This window comes from Triticum dicoccoides, chromosome 7B (assembly GCF_002162155.2).
Source record: "Triticum dicoccoides isolate Atlit2015 ecotype Zavitan chromosome 7B, WEW_v2.0, whole genome shotgun sequence".
Lineage (NCBI taxonomy): Eukaryota > Viridiplantae > Streptophyta > Magnoliopsida > Poales > Poaceae > Triticum > Triticum dicoccoides.
Genome location: NC_041393.1, coordinates 714,840,131 through 714,846,380, shown reverse-complemented (window position 1 = coordinate 714,846,380; position 6,250 = coordinate 714,840,131). Strand labels below are relative to the sequence as shown.

The following is a 6,250-nucleotide window of genomic DNA, read 5'->3' as shown; positions in this document are numbered from 1 at the left end:
AAAACAGCGTCAGTCCGGGTTAGTTTCATTCAAATCATGCAAGATAGGGTCCAAAACAAGGGCAAAAGTGTTTGGAAAAGTAGATACTTTGGAGATGTATCACCTTGCATTGTAGATGCCCTAAGAGCATCTCCAGCCGCCCCCAACACAGGCCCCCAGGCGAATTTTTCACGCCGGCACCGAAAAACGGCCAAGTCGCGTCCCCAGGAGCCCGTTTTTCGCCGGCTTGGGCCGAAATCAGCGCCGGCGGACCCAGGCCGAACCCGACGCGCTGGGGGCGCCTGGGGGAATCGGGCGAGCGGCTTTCCCGCGAAAGAGCTACGGGCCCGCAGAGTCAGCGACGCGCGACTCGTCGTCATCGGAACGCCTCGGTTTCCCGCATGGAATCCATGGCAAGGCTGTCGCCGGTCAGCCTTGCCATTGATTCCTCACGGGCGGCGCATCACGGGCGGCGCATCACGGGCGGCGCATCACGGGCGGCGCGGCGACGCCTCCCCTCCCGCCACGCGTACACACGGCGCGGGCTATATAAGTCGGTGGCCTCCCTCGCCTCTAGCCACACCAGCCCACGGCCGCCCGTCGACCGCTGCCGAGCTCTCCCTCTCTTCCCGTGCGCAGCCGCTCGCCGACGCTTCTTCCCTCCCCCTCCCTCTCTCCCAAGCTCGATGGCCGCGCGATTCCCTAGCGACGCGGTGGCGGCCAACGGCTTTGGCCGCCGCTCGCTCCACGAGTGGGAGGCCTGGCTACTCTCCGACGCAAACATGCCGGTGCCACCGGACATGCGCGCCGGGCCGACGGGGTGGAGGCTCAGCAACGGGAGTGTGCCCATTCCCCCGGTGCCCGACGTCGAGGCGCGCCCCGCCTTCTTCGCCGTCGAGTTTGACCGCGTGCGAGCCTCCCTGACAGAGGAGCAGCGCGCCCTCCCCCAGTACGCCATCGACAACCATGCGTCATGGGCGGCGTACTTCCAGCGCCGCCAGGAGCAGAGGCTGGCGTCCACCAATGGGGCCCCGGTGGTGGGCGGCGTCAAGAACAGCGAGGGACGCCGCGTGTGGTGGGGAGCCCCCGGCCGCACGCTCAAGGACGTGCTGGAGCACCTCGAGGGCGGCAACGACCCGCCACTGGCATACCATGCCGCGGCGGCCGCCCCGGTCCACCGTCGAAGCGCCGGGCAATGGATGCCCAGGAGGTTCGGCTCCTCCTCAACTTCCTCCTCACACTCCTCCTCCTGCTCCTCTTCCCATTCCTCCGGCTCACCGGCGGTGTTCGGCTTCAAGGCCGAGCCCGTAGCAGAGACGCCGCTCGGCCGGCGTACTCGCAGCACCGGCATAGTTATAAATGAGGGCGGCCGGCGCGCCTCCTCCTCGGCTCCTCCCTGCTTCGTCAAATCGAAGACGGAGCCGGGGCTCGCGCCGTGAAAACGGAGCCGGGGCTCCCCGCCGTGAAGACGGAGCACGGCGCCGTGGAGCTCGACGAGGCGGCGGCCCTGAAATGGGCGCGCGATGACTGGGTGCACATGGAGATGGAGCGCCAACGCCGCGCCCTAGAGCACTTCGAACATCGGCGCCGGGGCCGCGACGAAGGAGGCGTCGTCGTCCTCGACGACGACGCGCCGCCACCGCCACCGGTCCGCCATGGCGACGCCGGGCAGGGGTCCAGCAGGGGCGGCCGCGTCAAGAAGGAGAAGGCCGACGACGACGACGGCGAGGATGGCGGCGACGGCGGCGACTTCGCCGCGCTCAGCGACTTCTTCGGCCCGTAGTTGTAGTTCCAGCCTTTTTTAAAAAATAAATTTGCTATGTAAAATGTCGAACATGTCTAACATATGCCCAGTTTGCCGAATTTTAGCCGAACTTTGCCGAATACTCTTTTTTTTTAACATAAATGGCGTCTTGGGGCGGCCCTGGGGTCGGCGGCTGGGAACCCACTCGCCCCCAAGCTGATTTTTTACACCGGCCCGCCCCCAGGCGGCGATTTTACGCACCCCTGTGGGGCCAACGGCTGGAGATGCTCTAAGGAGGGTGAGAAAAGGACGCGCACGCGAAGGCGGGAAGCAAAGCAAGCAGTATCGCCGTAGCGCACGCTTGCGGTTAGATAGACTTGGCCGGGGACTCAGGAGTAAGCCGTTGGGACGGGAGGTGGACAATGGGCAACGGTGGGTACTTGGGAAAGCTATCACGTTCACAGAGACAGCTGACCAGCTGGGCCGAGTATAGTAACGAAAATGCTAAATGGAGCTCCGCCTTCATGGAAAAGAATTTCAAATGATCAAAATTCAATATTTTGGTACATGCACTAAATCCATAATTTTATTTTATTTCACATCCAAGGTATTTCATTCTAAAATTTTACACGCACACACATCACATCCTTTTGTATACTTGTACAATTTCTTTCAGATTCTTTTGAAACTAAGAATTTCAAATTTTTCAAAAAATTCGGCCTCCATGTAGGCCAAGCTCCAAAACGCTCTACTCGGGTAGTAAGGGCAACTCCAACGATGTGCACCAAATTGTCCACGAGGTGGTTTGGACGTCCGAATTCTCACAGACCAAGAGCAAAACTAGGAAAGGTTTGCGGGCGTCCGACACCCTTTGCCCATACAAACACTCATCGTGAGGTTTGCTCCAACCTTCACTAAGCTTCATGTCGGTATAGAGCCGACTTGACCGGACGGGAAGGTTTTCTATTCCATTCAAGCCGACTAACCGTATGTCACATTTACACCCGCGTGGCGACCAAGAAGCCAGCTCCTAGCTCCTGCATTTAAGTCGCCGCTTACTCCGCCTGCCCCGACGCTAGTTATTTAAAGATGGCGGTCACCATAGAAAACCCTACCACTTTGAGCCCCATCTCCCTCCGTTCGAGCCACTAGTGCAGCACCCCTTCCCTTCTTCCTTCGTTCACCGCCTATGCAATGGACGGGACGAGTTGTGGGTGGTGGAAGAACTTATTGTTGCGGCGCCGAAATCACGACTGAGGTGCACAATTGGGAAGCCCAGCGCACGGCCCACTTTTCGGCGGGACAACCTCGAGGAGGACATGACGATGGAGGAGGTGCGGGCTCCCGTGCCAATGGTCGGGTGCAGACGCACTACCGCCGCGTCATGATGGAGCAGGAGTAGCATGTGCCGTAGGTGCCTGCGTTTCGGATGTTGCGGAAGGACCATTGGTGCAACCTGCAGCTCCTCTTGGAGCACTGAGTGGCGGAGGACCAGATCAAGGGCGAGCAGACGTCTGATCAGTCTGTTGTGGCCATGCTGGCCGCGATTCCGGGCTTGAGGGGATGAGCAACGGGCGGTACTCAATTCCGTGCAGCACGCCTACACCTTTTGCCACAAGCTATGGCAGCTCCGCGTCAATGAGGCGGGGCACAACCACCACTTCAATGAGATCATGGAGGCGGCATAGGCGATGGCAGACGCGGCCAATGACAGCATTGGCAGGTCAGAATTGTTCGCATCGTAGTGAGATGACGACGAGGCCATACCGTCTGGCTCGATCATCGACTATGGTCGAATTCTTTTGCTATGTAAAAAAACAAATATTAATGATAACCAGTGCCCCGCTTTTAAATTTGGTGTATTGGGTTGGATGGCCACACCCAACCGGACGTGTCCGTCGACATTTAGCATCGTCCGTTTGATGAACCGTGTTGGAGTTGTATGGCCGGCGTTGACGAATGGACGGACAAGATTCGAGGCGACGATCCACGGCTGCCTGCATTTCGTTCCCATGACGGCGACGGCGTTTCTGCTCCGCAAGTGAGTGCTCGGTCGAAATGTGCAGCTCGACGGAGCAGAAAAATTGTGCTACCTCCGTGCAAGCGCTGTTGGTTTGGTTTTGCTTTGGATTCGTGGTGACTCACCCGCAGAAAAAAACAGGATTCGTGGTGACTAGTTTCAACTTATGCGGGGTGGTGGCGCCACCCCATCATAATGATCAAATATCAATCCTCCACTCATCGACCTATCACATACTAAATCTTTGTTTAATTCTACACCTTAGTGTATATCTATCTACTCCCTCCGTTCTGATTTACTCGTCGTGGTTTTAGTTCAAATTTGAACTAAAGCCATGACGAGTAAATCGGAACAGAGGGAGTACTAGCTAAGCTGATCACATACATTGGTTAACCTGTCACAAGCCTATCACAGTCACCTTTTTTTTTTGATAAAAGGAGCATCACTCACAATCTCATTCCTGAAATTTCGATCAAAAGTTTCATTTCTGAAATTGATAAAGCAAACCAGCCGAATGTATGATCCTGGGCAACATCCAGGGCAGGGTTTGGGTTTGGCTGCAGCACAAGCTGCTGGCAACCCCACAACTGAACCACAGCAACCAAACTACCAACAGACAGTCAACTAGCCAACACCACCCTCGTTTTTGTGAGTCACGCTGGCAGAGAAGTAGAAACAGCCCTGATAACAAAAGAAAGAAATAAAATACTTTGGAAGGAGTAGCCACACGACCGATGTTACATACACACAGCAAAAACAACATACTGTATATAGCAATGAGGCATAAGCCCTGAACAGTGAGTCCACTGTAGATTAAATCATGTCCTCTTGCAGGCAACGCGATCACATCTGCGCCGAGTCCACAGCTGCCGAAATCACAACCACCCGGAGTTCTGAGGACGAGGATGTTGATCTGACTCACTATGGCTCCATCAATCGGACTCTGTGCAAGCAAGACAAGAATTAATCAGCCGATGTAGGACAACTTTCAGCTCAGATTTGGCAGATTCAATAGTTTACATACGAGCAAATTGGAACAATTGTAGCCTTATATTGGATTATAGTATACATAGTATTACATATGCAGAAGCAGAAACAGCATTGGTGTACCACCGGCAATATTGTTTCTCAACTGAATTTGGAACAGATTATAGGGTGCTAGAAGCAGAACACCACCAGTAATATTGTTTCTCAACCGAATTTGAAGTATGCGACTATTAACTGCAAATACTCACTTTTGTCCCACAGGCAATATTGTTCTCAACTGAATCTGGTCTGTTCAACAAACTGCAAACATTCGCTTCTACAGGGAACTACAGCATATATAGTATTACAGGCAAAAGCAGAATACCATTTGTGTCCCACTGGAAACATTGTTCTGAACTGAATTTGATATACATAAATAACTGCAAACACTCACTTTTTTAGGTGTTTAGTGCTAGACATAAATAAACACATTTGTGTCCCACCGGCAATATTGTTGTCAACTGAATTTGATATGTGTAACTACTAACTAACTGCAAACACTCACTTTTACTGGGAGCTACAGCATATGGTATTACAGGCAGAAGCAGAATATCTTCTGTGTCCCACTGGCAATATTGTTCTCAACTGAATTTGATATAGGTAACTAGCGGCAAACACTCACTGTGTGCCCTCTACCGTCCTACAAGCCGTCTTCTGCTGCCAGTGACCATGGGAAATAACAAAATTAACCCTTTTGCTCAATGCCCGAGACCATGGCGTTGCCCCTGGAACCTTCGTTTCGACCATGAAAACACTACTTTTTTTCCAACGGTAAGGTGAGTGGCATAGACATAGCCAAACTCATTGCCAGAGATGTTCGCATTGAACAAAAGGGTTAGATTTGGTTAAAGTTGTGGAGGTCGGTCATTTTTGGCTAAACTTTCAAAAGAGGGCAAATTTTGCCATTTCCCACTGTCGATAACCCGCATGCTAGCCCTGGAACAACTGCCGTCTTCCGCTACCATGAGAATTAACAAAATTGACCTTTTTCTCAAAATCCGCCAAAAAAATGACCCACCTAAATTTTTGTAGCCAAATCTAATCCTTTGTTTGCCGCCAGCCTCCATGGCATTGAACTTGGCTATGTCAGTGCCACATACCTCGACGTTCGCTGCCGAAATGAATTAAGGTTCCAGGGTCAATGCTATATAATATACCATGGTGTTGAGCTATTAGAGGTCAACGGCATAGTTGGAGGCACAGTCCATGGTGTTGACCTCACGAGGGTGGCAAAAATTACGGTGCAGCGTTGAGAGAGTGTCAACCCCATGGAATATTCATTTTGATTGCGAAACGCTAATTTTTTTTCAACGCTAAGATACATGGTGCTGACATAGGGAAGTTCAATGCATGAGAGGTTAGCATTGAGTAACCGGGTTAGATTTGGTTAAGTTTGGGAGGTAGGTCATTTCTGGCTTAACTTCAAAAAGAGGGTTCATTTTGTCATTTCTCACCTTGCGACGAGCGTCGATGACATGCCA

At 52.8% G+C, this 6,250-nt stretch overlaps 1 protein-coding gene across 1 annotated transcript in view; it reads right to left on the bottom strand.

The window, feature by feature from the left end:
- Positions 1–4,272: 4,272 nt before the first annotated feature.
- The window catches only part of LOC119335372, a 4,470-nt gene continuing 2,492 nt past the window's right edge, over positions 4,273–6,250 (bottom strand). Inside the window, exon 2 of the mRNA XM_037607504.1 lies at positions 4,273–4,686. The gene's annotated coding sequence lies outside the window, so the exon portion shown is untranslated. The remainder of the gene's footprint in view (positions 4,687–6,250) is intronic.